Here is a 21,578-nt window from a genome sequence, read left to right on the forward strand (position 1 = left end):
AGTGCTCAATTTTTGGAGTGCGTCGGTCTTTTCAGATCAGTGATCGGAGTCCCGGTCGCCAAGATATTAGCAGTTAAATATTCACTGGGGGACGGTTCCATACCAGTTCGGTCCGCTCGATCGGAGTGCCATCAGGGAATTTTTGACTTCGGCCAAGTTTCGGAACGTCATGTATTAATTCTTGGTTGAAATATTGCGCCTGACAAAAATCTCATATACTGAAGAGTTACTGATACAGGAAATGCCCAACACGGCTATGGCTTAAGCAAATACAAACTCGTGTCTCTCTCAAAATGATATTACCTATACTAGCATCTTGAAGGTTGTGTCGCGGGAAAATGTCAACATGGCTGTGACTTGCAAGAGCAAAATGATTTGCTTCGCATTGCCTCAGTCGATATGTATGCCAAATGTGGTGCCCTTCATAACCTAAGGGCTCCCCACTAAGACCGGCCGCCCACTAACAAAGCCCGGCCGCCCAAAGCCAATTTTAATGGTCACCCCAAGTAAAAGAGGGTGTGAACAAAAGGAAATATGAAGGCATGGCAGAAAGATGACGAGCAGAGGCGCAAGCAAAGAGGGCAGGACTGGCAACAGGCTGTAGAGCGATCGGATGAGCATGCAGATGAAACGAAAAACGACGAGCAGGCCATGGCGCTCCCTTTCGGCACCAGAGGGGTCATCATCTGAGCTGCCTGAAAACATCGACTGCCATGTCATAGCGTTGTTCCCATGCCACGTCAATGACGCCGGCGCCATTGCAAAAAGAAGGCACGCTATTAATAGAGGGTGATTTTGCATGAGACGGGTGCAAGCATAAGAAGAATAAGGGCTATCAAATGAAAGAGGCAGAAAGGAGAGTTAACGGAAGGGAGCCAAGGCGAGGAACTGAAGGAGGAGATTACGAGGAGATTCGGGAGGAGCCAAATAGGCAAGGAAGGAGCTCTCTCTCGATTTCCAGCTCAGGCAAGGAGGTAAGGGCCAAGAAGGGCGAGCCCTCTCTCTCAATCCCTAATCTAAGTGAGGCGAGGAAACTTGCAAGGGGAGTTAACGAGCAAGCAAGACGTCAGCTGCTGCAGGGTAAGCAAGAAGGCGAGCTCTTTCTCTCTCTCGATCTCCAATCAAGGCAAAGCTTCTTTCTCTCTCCCTCTCGAGCTTGAAGAGGAGGCAAGCAAGCAGTGTTCCTTCTCTCTCGCTCTCATGCTCGGAAAGACAAAGGAGGCAAAGCTCTCTAAAAATCTCTTTTGATCTCGTTCTTGAAGCTAAGCAAGGGAGAGCTTGGACGACTACAAACCCCTAAGTTATCGGGGTGAGTCTCGCAAATCCCTTAAGAGAAAGTGAAGGAGTAAAATTGAGGATCTGTGAAGGAGGTGAAGAACGAGAAAGACTGAGGGGGGGGATGTTGAAAGATATCTCTCAATCTTTCTCTCAATTAAGCATAGAAAGGACAACAGAGGCGATCAAAGGATGCTACATAGAGATAGCTTGCAGAGAATTTGGCAATAATTGATGCATAAAGATTGAGGCAATGAGCAGAATTAGGTAAATGAGGCAGATAAAGCGACAGAAGGGAATCTCATCACCGACATCAGTCCGAAGTTGATTAAGCATTTTGTTAAGTTCGGTCGCTTTAACGTCCCGGTTAATCCTGTAAAAACGGGAGCTTAAACTCCTAGTTATTAGATGATCCGAGTGACGGTGCTGTTAACAGCCCACCTTGGCTAAGAATTAAGTTGTACTCAAAGCTTTAATCAATTAATTGATGATTGCAGTGATTTCCAGATTCAGTTACATCTGTTGTTCTTGTTCTCTCTCTTTCACACCTCCCACAGCTAGAGGCCCGGCGCTTGGCCCGGCTCACGTAGCAAACACATATCCCCCGACAACGTTTGTATCATCAACACTTCCATTTTCTAGAAAAGAGATCTCCACGGTACACCACCCCTAATCATGCAGTTGCGACTACATTCACCCAAGTGTTGAAGTTGACAACTAGGCAACCAATTGATCACGCTCAGTATGTGTTGACAACGCTGAAGGGCACCAAAAAAGAAGGTAAAATCACATATCTGGGTGCACCTGAAGTATTGACAATTTTCCACCTGTCCAAGATCAGAAGACATGGATTTTTTCTACATAGCCTTCTCCAAGAACCACATGATTGTCAAAGAGAGCTTACAAGTTAGATGAAGAATCCGTAGAAAGTTCTCATGATGCTCATGGTAGTGAGAGCTTAGATAATGAAGAGAGGAGAGCCAGAGTACAAGAGATGAAGAAGAAAGCAGTGGCTGCACACTAAGAGGAACCTCATTAGAAAAAGGCGAGGTTTGAAAAAGAAGAACACACTTACGAAAGAAGCCGCCAAGCTGTAGGTGAGGATCCGAAAAAGTGGGTTCCAAAAGAGATAAGGGGACCCAGAACAAGGAACCCTACAAGGAAATAAGGAAAGGACCCCACAAACTTCCTTGAAAGAATGTATGCAGAAGAAAAAGAACTTAAGCTAGAAGAAGCTCAAGAAGTTGAGAGAAAAGCAGGAGAAGAAGCAACAGAGCAACAAAGACATGCAGAGGCAACGGAACAAGGAGAGACACAACACGACCCAAAAGATATGTCTTTGAAGCTAACCTCACCTGCTACGGAACAAGAAGACCAACCGATGCCAAGCCCTCTCCCCTTCACCAACAGTTAGACCCAATGAGGGCGAGGAAGCCAAAGAAAAGGAGCCTGGACCGCAGGAAGCAACAAGTTTTGAACAATTGGCAGCAACCAATTTTGATCAACCAAGGCCAACTAAACAAAGAGAGGCCACACCTTCTACAACCACCCAATAGGAAACCACAGAGGCAACCACAAGACCTCAAGCAACCAAAGCATTAGAGGTAGCCGCACAGCCTCAAGGAGAGGTAGAAACCCCAACGCAACCACAACCCCACCCAAGGAGCCACACATAGAGACTGTTGAAACATCTAGGCAGCCTACAGAGCATGAAGCATGGGAGAATAATGATAAGGTAATCCTACAAGTTAATGAATATACCAAGTAGATGCAATAGATGACTGGAAAAATGCGAACAAGAGCACTTAGCCGCAATGCTAAGGCTAGAGAGCTAAAGATGGTGATCGATGCTCTACAAGGAGAATTAGATGACATAATAAATGTCATCACAGGTTTGCAAAGATAAATACAAGATCTAAGAGCTGAAACGGAACAACACCAGCTAGCCAAAGAGAAGCAACAAAAGGAAATGGAAGAACTGGGCAAACTTCTAATGAAGTTATCAAATGCCTACAAGACCAAATACCAACAATTGATAGAGGTAACCAATGAACTCTTAACCACAACTTTGTCAGTATAGAAGATCCAAGTGGAGCTCAATGTAGCAAATGCCTCTCTGCAATACTCAGAGAAAAGTATCAATTGATCAGGCAACATTTTTGCAACAAATCAGGGAAAATCCTGCAGTTGCCTGGATCAAAGGTACAGATGAAGTATATAAAGCATTGGAAAATAAGAACAAGGATCTTGAAATCAAGTTAAAGCTAGAGCAATCCCAAAGAAGAGACCTCGCACTGATGCGGGTAAAAAAAGAAGAACAACAGCTCAAGGAGATAGACGAGCTAAAGAGAGTCAATAATCTGTTGCAAGACGGACAGTCAGAGACACAAGAAAAACCTGGTACCTCTAAGCAACCAAATGTTGAAATGCCATCAGTCTCTTTTGCTGAGATGGAAACACAACCGACAGAAGGTCTAGGAGGAGAAGAAGAATTTCAAGTACCACTAACAGATGAGGAGCAAGTGCCCATGGTCCAATTGTCTAAAGCAGAAGAAGACGCACTAAAGAAGCAGGTTTCCCAAGAGACACATGAAAAATGGAAGCAGTGATAGATTAGGAGTTAAGAGTTCTCCATTCAATCAATGTCACTTAACTCACTCCCAACCAAATCAATGCCCAATGACATCAACAATTATTTCCATATCCGTTACAAGTGCAAGAAAGACTATATAAAGATATGCAGGAAGATGGCACAGAGGATGTCCACCCCAAGTGGAGAAAGAGCTGGTTGACTAGAATCCCAGATGTTTGATACTGTTGACAAGAGCACCTGTAGCCCTTCAAAAAGACCCAACCTTTTGTCCTGTACCACGGGTAAGGACATGGCAAGCACATAAGGCACTAACTAAGAAGCGGCCTACATGGCTGAACTATCTAAGATTGCCAGCTCCAGAGTAGGGATCATTGACAGAGGAATACATGGTGAAAACCATAACGAGCGCCATGACATTCTTCAAAAGCCTCCTTGATCTGTCATGTGCCATGCTCTACAAAATTTGCCGAATTTTGCTCACATGCATTGAAGCTTTTCACAAGCCAAAGCAAGCAGGAGCACCATGGATGTCATTTCTCAAGGGAAGTAAGGGTCTCTGCTACGACCTACATAGCCAGCCTTCTGAAGAAGTTCTTTACGGCTTCTACGCCCAATGCATGTTCTTGCCTTCTAGCAATATTTTGGTGTTTGAGGAAGCATTTTATACAGAGTTCTTCACTTGGAGAACGAATATATTTGGGTTAGTGATAAGCAACCTAACATCCAGATTTGTTGGCTACTCAGCCATTGAGCTTAAAAATCGAGTCACCATGCAGTTCTTGCAGGTACCTAACAGAGATCGAAGGCTAAGATATGAGAAAGCACTCCATGCGCTTAAAGACCGCCTCTCCAACCATCAACCCGAAGATTAATTCAGCCCATAAAGATGTGCCAAGGGACGACACGAGCGAGGAGGGTGGGAATGTTAGAAACAAGCTAACTCGAATATCATTTTTCGGAGATTTCATTGTAAAAACACTTATTATTTTGATGAATTTGGAATATTGTAACTCCTATTTTGCAAATAAAATTTGTAATTGATGAGCTGGGGCTACAAGCTTCCAGATTGTATCAACCTGTCTTTAGTTATAGTTATAGCTACCAGATTATTAGTTTTGACCACCAAAAACCTTGGCTAAGGTATGAAAGCCAATTTTTGTTAGTTTTTGGATAATAGAAACACAGCGTGAGCTAATGGTGCTCACTTCTCTCCTTCTCATGCTTCTTACTCCATCCTTGATTGTCACATTGTAGTTGCCTCTGTTGCGTTGCAACCGCATGTAAGTGCTCTACGTATTGATGTAAGCATTTCACAATATTTCGTAGCTTTTAGCACCGCCGAGCTGCGGTCTAATTTCATCATAAGTAGGAATTTTTTATTTAAAATAAAACTAAGTATAGGCAAGGTATTGGGGCATCATTTCTAAGCATTTAGATGCATTCTGAGCCAAAAAAGACTAGGTAAAAAACTCACTCTGTTAATAGTCGTGGATTTTGCACTTGACCTAAAGTAAGATTTGAGACCATAAACATGTGTGCTTAGGTCTTATAAACATGTCTAAGATGTTTCTTGACGTTTGGTTTTGTCTGATACTGTAATGGATGTGATTTGTTTACCGATGAGAGATTAGATTTTGGTGATTTTAGTCATTTGAGTGTAGCCTTAGTTAGGTGTGAGTTTTTTGTTGTTTTCCAAAAGACTGTCAACCTCTTGTAGCCTCTATGTACTAGTTGAGTCAGCTTCATCCCATTGATTGACAATTATATTCGTGGTTCTTGCTATGTCTGCAATAAGATAGGAGTGAGGTTAGACACCCGTCCCACATGCCACATGTCCATACCTGCCCCATCCGTAGGAAATCGACAAACCCTCTTAACTTCAAACCGCTCTATCTTTCACATCGTGGCTTTGTTTGACGAGCCGTTTGGACCAACTTGGACAACATCTCAAAGACCATATTTTAGAGCACCAACTCAGTATGTTGGGCACCTTTATATGTCACCCAAACTGGACCATTCTGGACAAATCTGGAGCCTTTTTGACCAAAAAACCACATTATACATACACTTCCACTATCATTTTCCTACCCAGGTCCTCCACATTGGCCTTGGTCCTTTGTCCTACACCTGATAGCACGCATAGCTTGACATACATAACTTCCCTTCTCATACCAACTTTGGTTGCACCAACGTGTCTAGGAGTGAGTCTTATTTGAAATTGTCTCGTGTGATCACCACACTTGGACTCTACACCGAGGGTGGATTTGCTGCATAGTCATACTTGTGTGAACTCATTGGTATGGGACAGTGGAGTTTGTGGTAGAGGTTACCTAACAGGCTGCAGGCTCTCAAGATTGGGGGTGATGCCATATTAAGTCTATGGTTGGAGGCAAGCCTGATGTGAGCTTGATCCGAGCTAAATCCTTAAACACTTTTATTGCACCTAACATTGATATGAGAGCTATGTGCATGCTTTGACTTGGCAAACTCAAGTGAAGAACCTACAAAAGAACCCGCCAAGAAGAACCAAGAACTCTAGAACCCCAAGAACCTCTCCCATTTTTTATTCCTAAAGAATCTTCGAGTTCTGACCATGGAATTACCAGATCCCACCTCGCACACCATGATTTTTGTGAAAGATTGACATTGGATACACAAGAACCTAGATCTTGAGTACCAAGATCTACTTGCCTCTTATGCGTATATGGAAGGAGTTGGAGAGAAGATCCCTAACCTTTTTTTCATTCGCATCCGCATGTAGCATGTATCCACTTCTGTCAACAAGAAACCCTCGGAGAAAACCCAGGAGCTCTAGCATTTTCTCCATGATCATCCCAACATTTTTAGCATTGGAGACCAGCTTTTTCAGGCCATAAAACCAACATTTTCAGGTTATCCTTGAACCTCGCCATACCACACCCTTATTGGTTGCAAATCCTCGTTGCATCAACCATCCAAACTCAGAACAGCCTAGTGTTTTTGGTTTCATCCCAAAGAACCCAATGCTTTGTAGATTCATCCCAAATTAGCTAGTGTTTTTTCATTTCAGCTTTGCATGCATTGGCGGTTGCAGATCCTCACCGTAGTATCACCAAAGATTGCAGATCTATAGTAGAACACTTTTGGCTCTTTGCTTGTTAAAATTGTACAAAAACGATTGAATATTAGCAATGTCTGTTAGACCCCCCTCTTACACAATGGGATCTATAAAAACGTGTATTTCTTTTTGTCATTGTCAAGTACCACAACATTAGTACCCATTAGCATCAGCATCCTAGCATTTATTTATTCTATGAGCATTTGTCTAAGATTAAAGAAAGTACTTTCTCTAGCAACAGAGAAAGGGAGCCCCTTGAGGGTTGGGAACTGACATCCCTATGTTGTCTCTTTTGTCTCTCTTGTCTCTCTCTTTCTTTCAATTCATTTCAAGTGAAGTAAGTCTTCTTTGAGTTTAGTTCAGTTCTTTCAAGTGAAGTAAGAGTCCCTTGTGTTTTTGTAGAGTACTAGATCCAAGCTAAATCCTTAAACACTTCCACTACACTTGACATTGGTATCAGAGCGCTGTGCCTGCTTCAACTTTGCAAACTCAAGAAAAAAAACCTAAACAAGAACTCTAAAAGAACCAAGAACCCAAAGAGCCTCTCCCAGTTTTTTTCCTTGAAGAGTCTTTGAGTCCTGACCATGGAATTACTAGATCGCACCTCGCACGCCATGTCTTTGAAGGAAGATCGACATCGGATACAAGAGAACCTAGATCTTAAGTACCAAGATCTACTTGCCTCTTATGAAAATATGAAAGGAGTTGGAAATAGGATCCCTAAGCTCTTCTGCATTTGCATTCGCATGTAGCGTGCATCCACTTTCGTCGACAAGAAACCCTTGGAAAGCACCCAATCAGTAGCACCCAAAGATCTAAAATTTTCTTCAAGATCAGCCCATCGTTTTTAGCATTGCTTCCACCAATGTTTTTAGCCCATAAAACCAACTCTTTCATATCAGCCCTGAACCTCATTGTACCGCACTGTTCTTCATTGCAGATCCTTGCTGCATCAGCCATTAGCACCCAGATTAGCCTAGCACTTGTGGTTTCAGCCCAAAGCAGCCAGAGCTTTGTAGATTCATCCCAGATCAGCTAGCACTTTTGTATTTTAGCTTTACTTGCATTAGCAATTGCAAATCCTCGCCGCATCATTGTCATCGTCCTTGAGTACCACAACATAAGTACCCATTATCATCAACATCCCAACATTCAGTTATTGTATGAGCATTTGTGCAAGATTAAAGAAAGTACTTGCTCTCGCAATAGAGCAAGGGGGCCCTAAGGGTTGGGACCCGACATACCTGTGTCAACTCTTTTCTCTCTCTTTCTTTTAGTGCAATTCAGTTATTTCAAGTGAGGTAAGTGTCCCTTGTGTCTGTGCACAGTACTAGATCCAAGCTAAATAGTTTTCAGCCCTAAAAAATTAGCATTTTTGCAGTTCTCGGCCTTGGCATTATATTCTTTGTACCCAGACATTGTAAATTTATTTTTGTACCCATACATTGTATTAGATCCAGTAACACTATATCAGTTTTGTCTCATAGGTCATTTTGACCTTTTTAAGATGTTTAATACAACATTTCATGTGTGTGTGTGTGTGTGTGTGTGTGTGTGCGTGAGTAATAATTAACCGTGCATTGTCCCGCCTGTGTCAAAATAGCTTCGCCATTCATTGCTCAACTTTTTTCTTTTCCCATTTCTCTCCAAACTCGTGGTGTAGCTGAGCAATCACAAACTTTTTGTCGATATTGAGTTGGTCTCTGCATTACAAAAAGATAGATTAGAATAAGGGAATAGTTATAAAACATTTAGAGCACCGCATAGATACGTACAACCAAAAAATGTGGAGTTGAGGCATGTACAACTCCCAACAGTTGCCCTCGGTGCTAGCAAAAAAGGACGGTGCCTGCGATGGGCACAACCTGCCCATCCATGTCAATGTCAGAGGTCACACTGTACAAGTCGACACATGTCCAAAATTGCCCTTGGTGGTCAAAACCATATCTTGGCAAGGGTATGGCAGACACGTGGGACCCCGATGGAGAGGGTGTTAGTGTTGACATAGGCATCGAGAGCGGAGAAGGTCTTGAGGCAGAGAGTTGTACGTCATCGGACTCTTTGAGAAGGGACACTACGTGCCAAAACTAACGAAAATATAATTAGATCAATGTTTATAAAAATATTTTACTTTTATAATGAAATATCAAACCAATACTATGTGTCATGGTCCTGCTGTGTGACCTCCTCATCTCGTGGCCGGCGGCCCCGCTGAGGGGTCTATACTAGTGGCTCAACAATGGTAGTTGGCTCTAGAAGAGGGGTCCTGCTATTATCACGAGTGTATCACGTTTTGGTGAGACAAAATGATATACTTAAGTAAACAATATATATATTTACATACATACATACTTTAAATAGAAAGAGATTCAATCTGTGTGCTGCTCTTGCTAAAGGGTCTTGAGAAGAGCCCTCGTTTGGGCGTACAAGTCTCAAGACCTCCTCTAGCTGGCATATTGTCCCCTCCAACTCCTTGTTGAAGAGTTGCTCTTACTCTAGGATGTCCTCTACTATCTGCTCCCTCGGAACGTCGGCCACTTGTAACATGCTCTTTAGCATCAGTAGTAGCCGCACTCGACCTGAGGTGGAAGCCATCAAAATGAGTTGTTTGAAAATTTCAGGTTTTAGTCAAAAGGTAAACGATCCATAGAGATTCTCTAAAGAAATTTTGTCGCTTATCTTAACAATACATGCTTAGGAAACATGTTAGTATCATATTATTATGATTGAACACACATTGGCACAATTGTATGCATCTCTCCTTGAGCAACAGTTGAGCAAATAGGTAGAGAGGGTTAGGGTCAAAGAGCTCTAGGATGTTTTTGGTAGATAGAGAGACGGGGTGGTGCCCCTTTCACAATGCAACAGGTCCTCAACAAGGCTAGGGCGATCTATCATTAAGGACGACAATGACTGACATCCGCTAGCGCTCAAAGCTAGAAACACTCACTGTATTGGGCTGGAAACGATGGCCTTTCAGCATACAACCAGACGTTCTCCAAACATCTCATGATACTTTTTTGGAGCTTTTCTATCATACAACAAAACACTCCTGAGACATCCCATTTGCGTTTTTTTGTGCTTTTCAAGCATACAGTAAACGATTCCCAGAAATCCCGTTTGCGTCGTACCGAGGTCCAAACAATACCAAAACAACATTTCTCACTACTCCATCCGAGAGAAAGTCACCAAGCATTGAAACCAGTATTAAAACCAAAGTTAAACAATTCAAATCGGCACTAAGACAAGTTTAAAACAAATACCATCTATTTGAAAAAAATTCTAAATAGATCACCAATTAACTTCTCAAACAAAATTCAAAAAACTGCTAATTCAAGCTGAAAAAATATTCTCGACATCAGTCGAACTCAAAAGCCTCGACTTGTTTTTGCAAGAGCTCTACGTAGACACAAGGAGAGTCCCTTGAGGAGATCAGATAATGGGAGACACTCACAGAGGGACATTATTGACTTCTTCAGAGCAAGGAATCAGCTATATGAGCTTGCTTCACAACAAACTTTAGAGCACACTTATACCAGAGGTATATTAGTTGAAATAGCCATTGAGCTCAAGAGAGCCAATCGCCCACGTCTACAAGGGAAATCAGAACATCGATGGAGGCTCCATCAGAGGATCATGACTATTCTAGCATGAAATGCGAGACACCCAGCACAACTATTTACAGTGGCAGACATTGACGAAGCTCTTCAACGATTGATGCAGTACTTTCTTGGACAACACCCCATGCTGGACATCCTCTTGTATTGGAGTCCTACGGAGCCAAGAAACTACCGTACTATTATGATTGGACACACATTGGGACTGTTGTATGCATCTATCCTTGAGCAACATTTGAGCGGATGTGTAGAGAGTGAGCGCATACGGGTAGCGGGACATCTCGATTTTAGGACATCTCCACTCTTGACCATATTCGGACACTCCGAGCCGTCACTGAGGAGGGTAGGGAACAAGGGAGATGGATTTATTATATCTTTGTGGATTTCCACAAAAAATTTGACATGGTGCCAGAGCTAGATTGATGTGTTGACTACAGGAGATGGGAGTATGTGCTGACTTGATTTGGGGGATCATGGCTCTATACAAATCTGTGGTGGGACATGAATCTACCAAGGTATCAAAGATCTAGAGCTTCGTTCCGGGTTCTTGGAACTGAACCTGCAAACACATCCTCTCCAATCCTCCCAAGGCCGCATACTCTCTGGTCAATCTAGTCTCTGATGCTCTCTTCAAAGAAAACTTTGACCCAATGAAGGCTACCCCAAGATAAGTGTATGCATTTGTGTACTCCAGAGTCTCCTGACCGTAAATGAATGTAGGTGTTGATATCTTGATTGACTGCAGTGTGGTGTTAGACATCATAACCTTTGTTTTAACCCTCTGGTGAGTCAAAGATCAACACAATATCATATCATATAACAACAATGGAGTCCATGTCCCTTCCAACTAGGCACCTCTATCGCCCTCTATGTCAATGTAATCAGAAACCTCATCTATATACATACCAAAAGAGTAGGAGACAATGGACAACCTTTTTTCACTCCAATAGTGAAACAAGATATCCCCTCTGGAGTGCGTATAGCTATTCTCGATGGGGCTCACATTTGGGGACCCTTTGTGGGTCAGGTTGTGTGGAGGGTTATTGAAAGGTCCTTGGTATAGTGAGGAAAATTAGGTTTTACAAGACTGACCTATTCCTTGGAGGTAAGAATTTAGGTTGTCCCGCCCTCCTTGTAGATACTTCTTCTTACATAATGTATGGCAAACAAGGAACCACCATGTGTTTGAAGGAGTTTTTGAGGTGGCAAGCTTCGTAGAAATTATTCAAGAAAGCAAAGTGCTAATTTGGATGCTCCGACGTAAGCAACACTCGGAGGATTGGTCTAGGACTACTTGTGCCTTGTTTTCAGCAGATGGAATGCCTAGGTTGGGGTAAAATCTTGGCCATCGATAAAAAAAAATCTCAGAAGGACAAGATTATGGACCTTGTGTGTCAAGGAGGAGGGGGTGGGTTGGTAGGGGTGGCTGCCTTGATAGCCGATGTAATTATAGTCCCTAGATGATGTCATGGATCAACAAGAGCATGACAAGACCTTGTAATTTTGTGGGCTATTCAATATAATCTACTCACATTTGTGAGTTTTGCTAAAAAGAAAAAAAAATTGGTGTGTGCTACACATAGTGTGTTTAGATTGTTATGTGCACTTTTATTTATTTGTGTGCATGTTTATATGCCAAACCTGCAAAAACACACACAGACACACAAAAGTGAGGAAACCTACTACGAACCTTGAAAATAGACTTACCTTGTTGATGGGGGGTAGTGTGTGAGTGGAGATCTCGAGTCCATCAAGCCCTATAGCACAAGATCTATAGCAACTGAGGAGATGAACCTAAGACAAAAATGCACAGGAAGAACCCATGGGTTCTGTTTTTCTAGGCTCCGTCCGCACAGGTATCAAAATACGAGTTGAAACACACGCTTAAATAGGCGTCAAAATACATACCCAAACAAGCGTCGGAATAAACGCCTAAGTAGGCATCGAAAGTTTTATTGTTTTCTTAACAAAAAATTGTTCTCCCTCCAGAACTATGTACACATATACCGACGTCCGCCATTGACGTCGGTATTTAGGTGATCTCTTGTTACTTGTAGTGGCTGCAACTATCAGATTTCCAACATGTCAACGCACAAAATCGAAAGCTTGCAACTCCAATGAGATACTCACAGGTCAGTAGTTGGAATGGCTTGAGGTGTTGACACCTTATCTCTCATAATATTATTGTGCACTTGTTGCCAAACTCGTTCATATGCTCGCCCACTACACACTGGAACTCCTGCAGATCCTTGCTTGTGATGGCCCCCCTACTCCTGACTCTTGAGGTCTGAGATCAATATTTTGAGGAAAGGACATTGAGTGTCTTCCATCATAACTTTTGAATTTTCTATTTACTTTTTTGATAATTGGCAAGTGTTTAGTGGTACAAATCATTTTGAGGAATGTCGTTAAAACACTTGTCACTAACAGGTTAGAAAGTCCTGAGGGCTAAGGCTAGCTAATAAACATTTGTTTTCTTAAAGACAGAGTTCTATAGTCTATAAGTCCTTGGTCCTTCTATTTTCACATGCGTTTCTGTTTGGCTTTCTAAAAGAAACCCTTAATGTTCTCTTCTGTGAGGGAGACTTCCGTAATAGTTTCTGTTTGGCTTTCTAAAAGAAACCCTTAATGTTCTCTTCTGTGAGGGAGACTTCCGTAATAGTTTTCATAATAGTTTTCAGTGCATGATGGAGACTTACCTTTCGTTTCACATCCTAAGTTCATGATGGAGACTTACCTTTAGTTTCACATCCTAACACGTCTTTACTTTTCTTGCTCTTGCATTCTATTCTTTTAGAATGCTAAAGTGAAGCTTCACCTTGCATAATTTAATAAATTTTACACACACACATATGTTTTTTTCTTCGTTCTATTGTTTTAGAGTGCTAAAGTAATTTTAGAATGCTAAAGTAAAGTTTCACCTTGCATAAAATTTTACACACACACACACATACGTGTATAATTAGTTTTGTTATGTTACCTTTCATTTCACAACCTAACATGGAGTTATATTTTTTGCATTTTATAGCTTGATTTTATTCAGTGTTAACGTTCGAAAAAGTCTCTTTTATTAAGCGGCTTATTGATCGAGTTTTTTTCTCACAAAGAAGAAAACCAAAAATTCTAGCAAAATTTTTTAGATTTGTAAAATTTTTGGATGACTTTCTCACATATTTCATCGATTTTTCTTCCGTTTACCATGGTTTGCAGCTAGCTAGTCTCGATTTTCAATCCACTCAAGACTAAGCTGAAGCAATCCTTTTCGAAACAGTGATACCAGTATAATTCAACCTAACAATTTTATCACTTGCTTATTGTTTTTGAAAGCTGTCGTGACTCTTTCACTTGTTTTCCAAAGAGGATCCAGGGTTCAATGTTCATTCATTCGTGTCACCATATTATACGATTATACAAAGATATGCACATGTGTGTACTTGAAGACTTAATTAACGCATAGAATATATTTATTTACGTGTATTAATTATTAGATTGCGGATTAGTGGGTACAGTGTGTGTACGAGAGAGAGAGAGAGAGAGAGAGAGAGAGAGAGCGGGCCACTTGAAACGTGACACACACATACTCTCTCCTCCTCTCTCTCTCTCTCAAGATTTTTCATGCAAAAGTCAACATAAATAGCCCTCTAGTATCCTAGAGGCTAGCAGGCTAGCCTTCATCCGCAAATTAATTGTCAACGTGCCCCTCTCTCTATATCGCTCTATCGCCTCTTGGAGTCTCGAGTTTCTGCTATACATACATTCACCAAGACTGCCAAGTTCCTCTCTCTCTCTCTCTCTCTCTCTCTCTCTCTCTTTGTGCAACTATGGAGGTGACAAAGGCTGCAAGGACGAAGATGACATGCATCCTCAGCATCGATGGTGGGGGTATTTGGGGGATTATCCCTGCCGCCATCTTGCTCTTTGTCAAGCAGTAGCTTCAAGTACACACAATATTGCACGACGTGCGAAGTAGAACAACCATATCTCTCTCTCTCTCTCTCTCTCTCTCTCTCTCTCTCTCTCTCTCTCTTTCTCTCTCTCTCTCTCTCTCTCTCTCTCTCTCTCTCTATATATATATACACGAGTACGGTCGGCCGTCTCTCTCTCTCTCTCTCTCTTCTGCTCCCCCTCTTTATCCAGTGCATCTGAGCTTCTCTCACTTTTGACATTTAGCCTTTAGCTTGCAGATGTTGACACGTGTAAAGGGTACTTGGACTGCTGTTATAGAATATATATATATATATATATATATATATATATATATATGTATGCATTTATATATATATATATATATATATATATATATATATATATGTATATATATATATATACATATACTCACCAATAACGTCTTGAGTTCAAGACTGATAGGTCTCTTGGATTTGTTCCTACGACGTTAAAATATATCCTCCTCTTCCTCCTCCTTGGAGAAAATAACAGCTTTGCAACAATGCAGCCTCCTATTTTTTGATAATTGACACTAACATTTACAAAGCACTTTTCGTACATTGTTATTTAAAAGCTGTGTGGTTCATGATCAAGGGGTGTCCCCGGGGCAGTCACTTATCAAAAGACCCCTATATCACGTGCGTTCAAGAGGTAATTAATAATACCCCAATATACATACTATACTTACACTGTGAGCCTATTTTAAAAACCCCCACCCCCCTCTGTATGTATACATTTTTATACATTTTGGTCTTTTAATAATCCTCTCCGGTTAACTCACGTGATATCATACACATTCTAAAAAGTGACCGCCCCGGGGGGGGTGTCATATAGTAGGAATATTGAACATGTATCCCATAGAATAAAGTTTTTATGGCATAGGTAATGGTCACTTAGTGACCATTCCTTGTAGTCAAGGCGACCAAGAGAAGTTAGAGGCATTAATTATAGGAATGGTCACTAAGTGACTATTCGCGACCTTGAAGGGTTGAAGGGAGGGGGGCCAATAGTGACACCTTAACGCGTGTGATCATGTAGCAATGTAACCACAAAGGAGTTGAACACAAATTTCATCACTGCTTGAGGAACAAAAAATATGACCTCAGGTGATGTGGGAGCGTTGGATTGGAGGAGCAATTATCCACCAGTGAGCTTTTTCTTGACGTAGAAATCTAATGGCCTGCTCTTGGTATTACTGTCAATAATGTGCAAAAGACGAAGGGTCAGGATCTACTACTCTCCAACCCCCAGACCTTGAAGTGTCATATAAAAAATTGGTATTTGGATAATAGGTCAATGCAATTCCAATACCCACGTTGCCATTTTTGACACTTGGAATTATGTAATGAGTCCTATATCAATGGACATAATTTTGCAAGTAGAATCCACTATTGTTAGGATTTCAAATCTTTAAGCATGCATGCACAATGTTTATTAGTATCCACCAGCTTTTGTAAGGCTTCTAGACAAACACTAACATAAGTTGCACCACCAATAGTGTCAAGGGGAGTTGGCGTAGTGGTAAAGGAAAGGTGCCTTAAGCACACGCTCATGACATATTAAACCTCTAGCTGTGACATATATGCGTGTGTGGTGTGTTGTGGATGCTTCCACCCACACCAATGTAACTTGGAATGAATTCTTTGATTATTTTGCTCCAAAAATGGGCAACAACATAAATAAATCTAATAATTTTGAGGTGGATGAGATTTCAACACTTCCAATTTTGATTTTAATCATCTGAAATACTCTCAAAGTCTTTGTTTGGTGAAAATTTTGCTAGGTAAATTAGTTTGGAGGTTGTTGTTTAGCATGCCATCATTGATACATAATGGGTTTTCTCTTTCCTATAAGCAAGTTATTGTGCCAATAAATTCCTTTTATAATAATATTGTAAGTATCAATGCTACCAATTTTCATATACTAAATATTTGATTTTTTGTTGTTGTCAAGACTCTAAACGGATCAGATGTAAGGATAGCAGATTATTTTGATGTGATAGCTGGAACAAGCACTGAGGGAATATTTGCAGGAATCCTTCCATCTCCAAATGAAAAAGGTCGCCCTCTCTTCAATGCAGAGGACATCATGAATTTTTACATGGAAGAAGTTCCTAAGATCTTTGCAAAGAGGTTCCTTTTTCCCCTAATTACACCAATTAATAAACTTTGTAACAAGTACGTTTTAATAATACCAATAGTTCCTATTGTTTACAACCTAATTCATGTTTTAAAATACCTATTCAATGGACGTATTTTTTTTAAAATACCTATTTTGTGTACACAGAGACTGTTTGCATGCATTAATTCGCATAACTAGTGCAGCCAAAGGTGAGGTTTTTAGCCTTGCTGATTTTGATGGCTTGGAACCTTTTGATGGTTTGCAATAGGAAGTTTTCCAATTAAAGATCCAGGATATTCATTACCTGCGTTGTAGAAAGAATGCTATGAGCTAAGTGACTCGACCACTCTCACATGCGTGGAAGTAAACAAATTAAAAAAACAAGATTGCTTGATTCCCTTGCCTTGCATGCTCTAGACCTGGTTGCCATGTGTGTGCACTGATCAACTGCCTAGCACTCTCTCAATGTGCCATCTTCCCTCACCATGCCATCCCCCCTGCATGTATTTTCGTTCCCTATTTGTTGGCATTGCCTGCTTGCAGGGAGTGATATAAGCGTGGTGCCTATCAAATATTCTATACATTCTTCTCGGGGGATTCACTCTACATACAAGACGGGACGCCACCTGCGAGCCGATAACTTTGATAAAACCCCTATATATGAATCATATTAGGAAATATTACCCCCCTTTCTACGCTTATATGACAATCAACGAAGAAACTATTATACCCATATCTTACATATAAAGTTTAGGTCTCACATGATCTAATTGAGTAAAAATAGTGTGTGTAGCATAGTGAGTGGCAACGTAGTAAGGAACCACTTCTATTGATAACTAATGTACAATTAAAGCAGTGTTTGTTCTTGCATGTATCTTTGTAGCTATTCTCTCACAAGTTTGAGGGCAGACTCTTTTGGGAAGCCATGATTTTGAAATACAAAAAATTCCTCTTATTTTTCCCTTTTGTCACTTCTCTTCCACACCCCCCTCCCCCACAAAATATGATACCCCATCTCTTATTTTCAAGCTTGGGAATTAAATTATTAAGGGCCTGCCCCTAACTTATATGCTTATGTAACTTGTAAAAGAACCCCCCTCCCCTGCACTTACGTGGTGCGGTAAGTTTTTCATGGTGAATTCCCCGGGACATTCTTTACGCTTTTCAAAGATATTCTAAGATTTGAGATGCTACTTTCCAGTGTTGCTTTTGAGGGATTCTTTGTAGTAAAAATAGAGCTTGTGTAGGAAAGGCTTTGCCAATAGTAGCAACACAATGAGATTCGTGCAGATATGACAGCAAGCTGGAATTGTTCTTTGCAATAGTAGTTGTGCAAGGAGACTCAAGCAGAAATTACAACAAGAAGGACTTGCAAAATATTATCTCTCTCTCTCTCTCCCTCCCTCCCTCTCTCTCTCTCTCTCTCTCTCTCTAGGTAGTGCTACTGTATGTGCAGTAGTGCTGGCCCTTGTTTCATTCACAAAACTTTCAAAAGCATCTCACTAGATTTGCACTAAAAGATTGCTTTTCAAAATCACTACCACCTACTTTATTAGTGGTTTCAATGAAACCACTGGAGTTATAAATCTGCCTTTTAAATGAGCTTACTTGACATAGAATGTGATCCAAATTGTTCCAAACAACTGATAAACTAATAATTATACAAAAGAAACATCCATATTATTGGAGGAGTAATAAATCTGAGCACTCTTCTCATTCAATTAAGACCATGTGCAGGCTCAACACGATGAATCAAAGAATGCTTATGTACGTGATGTTTTAAGAGTAACTTCTGCAGCTCCAACATACTTTGCCCCACACATATTCTACACAACCACATCTTGTGGAGAGACTAGAGCTTTCAATTTGGTTGATGGAGGAATTGGGATTAACAATCAGGTAATTGTCAATTATCTTTACAAGGTCCATATCTATCTTTTTTTTAATAAATGTTCAAATCCTTGAAAGTTGTACATTTCAAGGCTCTTAAAGAAAAGGTTCTAAATACGTGGTTTTTTGAGATTATGAAGTTGTGTTGAAAAATAACCAAAGACATTCTTTGGAAGGAAATCTTGATATATGGGCCTTGGAGCCTTTGCAAGCTCAAATCTAGCCAAGATTCGACAATTCTAGATCATGAAAATAGCATTAAAATGCTACTCTTTTTGTGAAAACGGCTTTGAAGTATTGATAGGGCTCTGGTGAAGAACAAGTATTGCTTTTGTCTTTTGTTTAGTTCCTTAACAAAAGGATTAATTAACAAGTTTTAATGGTAATAATTACTCAAGTTGTCTTAAGGCAAAGCTTGTTTTAAATCATGTTTCAGGCTCATCTTTCGATTGCACATACTCTCTACAACCGCTCAAAGTTGAAAATGGTGAAAACATAGATGCATCAAGAATAGTTCTTACTCTAATCCAATTGAACTTACTTTCTAATTTTGCAGTAACAATGTAACTGCTCTTAATTACAGGACTACAAGAATCTTGGGAACTGGAAAAGTTGTTAAGTCTTATGATGCTATAAATGCATCGAATTGAAGGGTCCTATCATGGGTTTTCAAGGATGGGTAGGTTCCTCTTATGGATATGCATATGGTGGGTGAATGTAGTGCAGATCTAGTGGACTATAATCTTTCTGTGCTATTTTCCATGGCTCGATCTCCAGAAAACTATCATCGCATACATGTATATCTATCTCTACAAGATGCATTAGCCCATTATTTTAGTCTGTGTTATGACTATTTTCAACTGTCTTTTTTATTAAAAAAATGAATTTTTGAAACAAGCCATTGTGAAGAAGTGAGCAGAGCTTACATTTGATTATTTAGTCGCTTCGCATACTTTTCTACCTACCTTTGCATGCTGACTTCTTTTTTATTTTTATGTTTTCCAATGCCAAACATGAGTCTTCACATTTGTTTTTCTTCTATTCCTAGGCATTTGATATCTCTGAAGAAGTGCAAACACTTGACAATGTTGCAAGTGACAACATTGAACCTAGAAAGTGGAGATCCATGGAACAAACAAAGAAGCACTAATAAGGTCATGCTCTCTCTCTCTATATATATATATATATAAATATATATATAATGAGAGAGAGAGAGAGAGATTAGGAAAACCCTTACCTTCACTTAATAGAAAAAAATAAGCTTTGTGAAAAAACCAAGACCAATTTATATATAGCTTTTTTTTTTTAAAGGTGAGTTTTATGGGCTAATTTTGAAAACGTAGATTGGTGCAAAAATTTATACTCATGTCAAAGTGTTCATTTTTGTAGGTTCGCAAAAGAGCTATCAAAAGAGCGGTCCATTTAGCCAATAAAAATGCCAATCAGGGCAAAAAAAGTTGGGAAAGATTTTGTGTACAAAAGGCACGCGAACTAAAGATGTAAAAATAATCGATTGGTAATATTGGAACTCCCTACTTTTAAATTAAACAAATAAATTTTTTTCTTGACATCTTTTTATAATGTAATTAAAGACATGCATGGTCCTCAAGAAAAGTAGACATTACATTGAATGAAAACACTTTACATCCTCTATATTTTATTTTCTTTAGTTGTAGCATCATCCCTTTACATTGATGGTCCCCTTCCATGCTCTCTTAAAGGCTCATGCTTTATGTACTACACCACGCACATTGCCTCTTACAAAATTCTTCGTTTTGTAACCACATGTTGTCATATCAAAAAGTGATTTGGCTCCAATGGTGGTAGCCTCATATAATAGCTTTTGTTCTTTACCTTTTGTGTGTGTGTGTGTGTGTGTGTGTGAGTGAGAGAGAGAGAGAGAGAGAGTGAGTGAGTGAGTAAGTATAGTGTCAATCACAAGATTTGGAGCTCCTTTATAAGTGGTTCTAGATACATATACATGCTTGTTTCCTTGTATTTTCTATTCACAATCAATGACAATATCAAACAGACCTTCTTTGATGGCCAACCATGGAAGAAGATATAGCTCGGCACAAGCAAAGAGGCCATATGCTGGGTTTTGGGCAATCAAACTTCAGTTTTTCAATGGTATCCCATGAGATACCCTATAATTTGACATGCTTGCAAAATTAGAGGCACAGACTGCATCAATTTGTATTTGTAACACAGTTCAAGTAAGACATTATAATATAATAGAGTTGCAAAAGTAGAGCTTAAGGACAAAAGTGCATTCATTTTTTTTTGTTTGATAATACTTAAAAAGCTAACAAGATGAATTTCTTACACAGCGAACCATAATGTGTCAACATAAGCTCAAAGTGCCTAGTATGTCAATATAGTTCTCCAAGAGTAAAGAGGTGTTTCTTTAGAGCTTAAAACAAAATAGTTTTGGCTCCCAATATTCTTACCACCATTGTTCAGTAAAATAGGTGTGTGTGTATGTATATATGTATGTATATATATATATATATATATATATATATATATATATATATAAAGGAAAAGGGGCTCCATCCACATGGCTACAAATTCTTGCAAGCACAATGGAATTGTGTGTCCTCTTCATGGACTCATAGAGAAGATTCCCACAAGAGACTAGTGGCAATATTAGTGATATTTTAAACAATTTTCAATCTAGCGGTTCCACTTTTTGACTACTGCTGTAGTTTTAGATATCTTACAGGTACTATGTATTTTGAGAGTATTAGTAACTGGTTTTTAGGAAGACTAACCAATGAGAATGTAGAAGCAAAAGAAAAATCTTTTAACACGACAAGAACATCATGCAGCCAATGGGTTCAAAAACTAATGTGGCCATGTAAGAAACTTCTCTTGCTTGGTTGGCCTTGCCATATAAATTTTATTGTATGGTTTAGTATTAATGTGTTGATATGGTGTTGCAAGTAAGAAATAGTTTGTTTTACATCTAGTAGATTGTAGTGTAGAGAAATGCAAAAATGTGGAAAATTGAACTGGTCATTGAGTAGACATATCATCC

At 40.0% G+C, this 21,578-nt stretch overlaps 1 pseudogene; it reads left to right on the forward strand.

The window, feature by feature from the left end:
• Positions 1–534: 534 nt before the first annotated feature.
• Positions 535–19,964, forward strand: LOC147428182 (patatin-like protein 2; annotated as a pseudogene).
• The last annotated feature ends 1,614 nt before the right edge of the window (positions 19,965–21,578 follow it).

This window comes from Adiantum capillus-veneris, chromosome 23 (assembly GCF_014529385.1).
Source record: "Adiantum capillus-veneris isolate H3 chromosome 23, ASM1452938v2, whole genome shotgun sequence".
Classification (NCBI taxonomy): Eukaryota; Viridiplantae; Streptophyta; class Polypodiopsida; order Polypodiales; family Pteridaceae; genus Adiantum; species Adiantum capillus-veneris.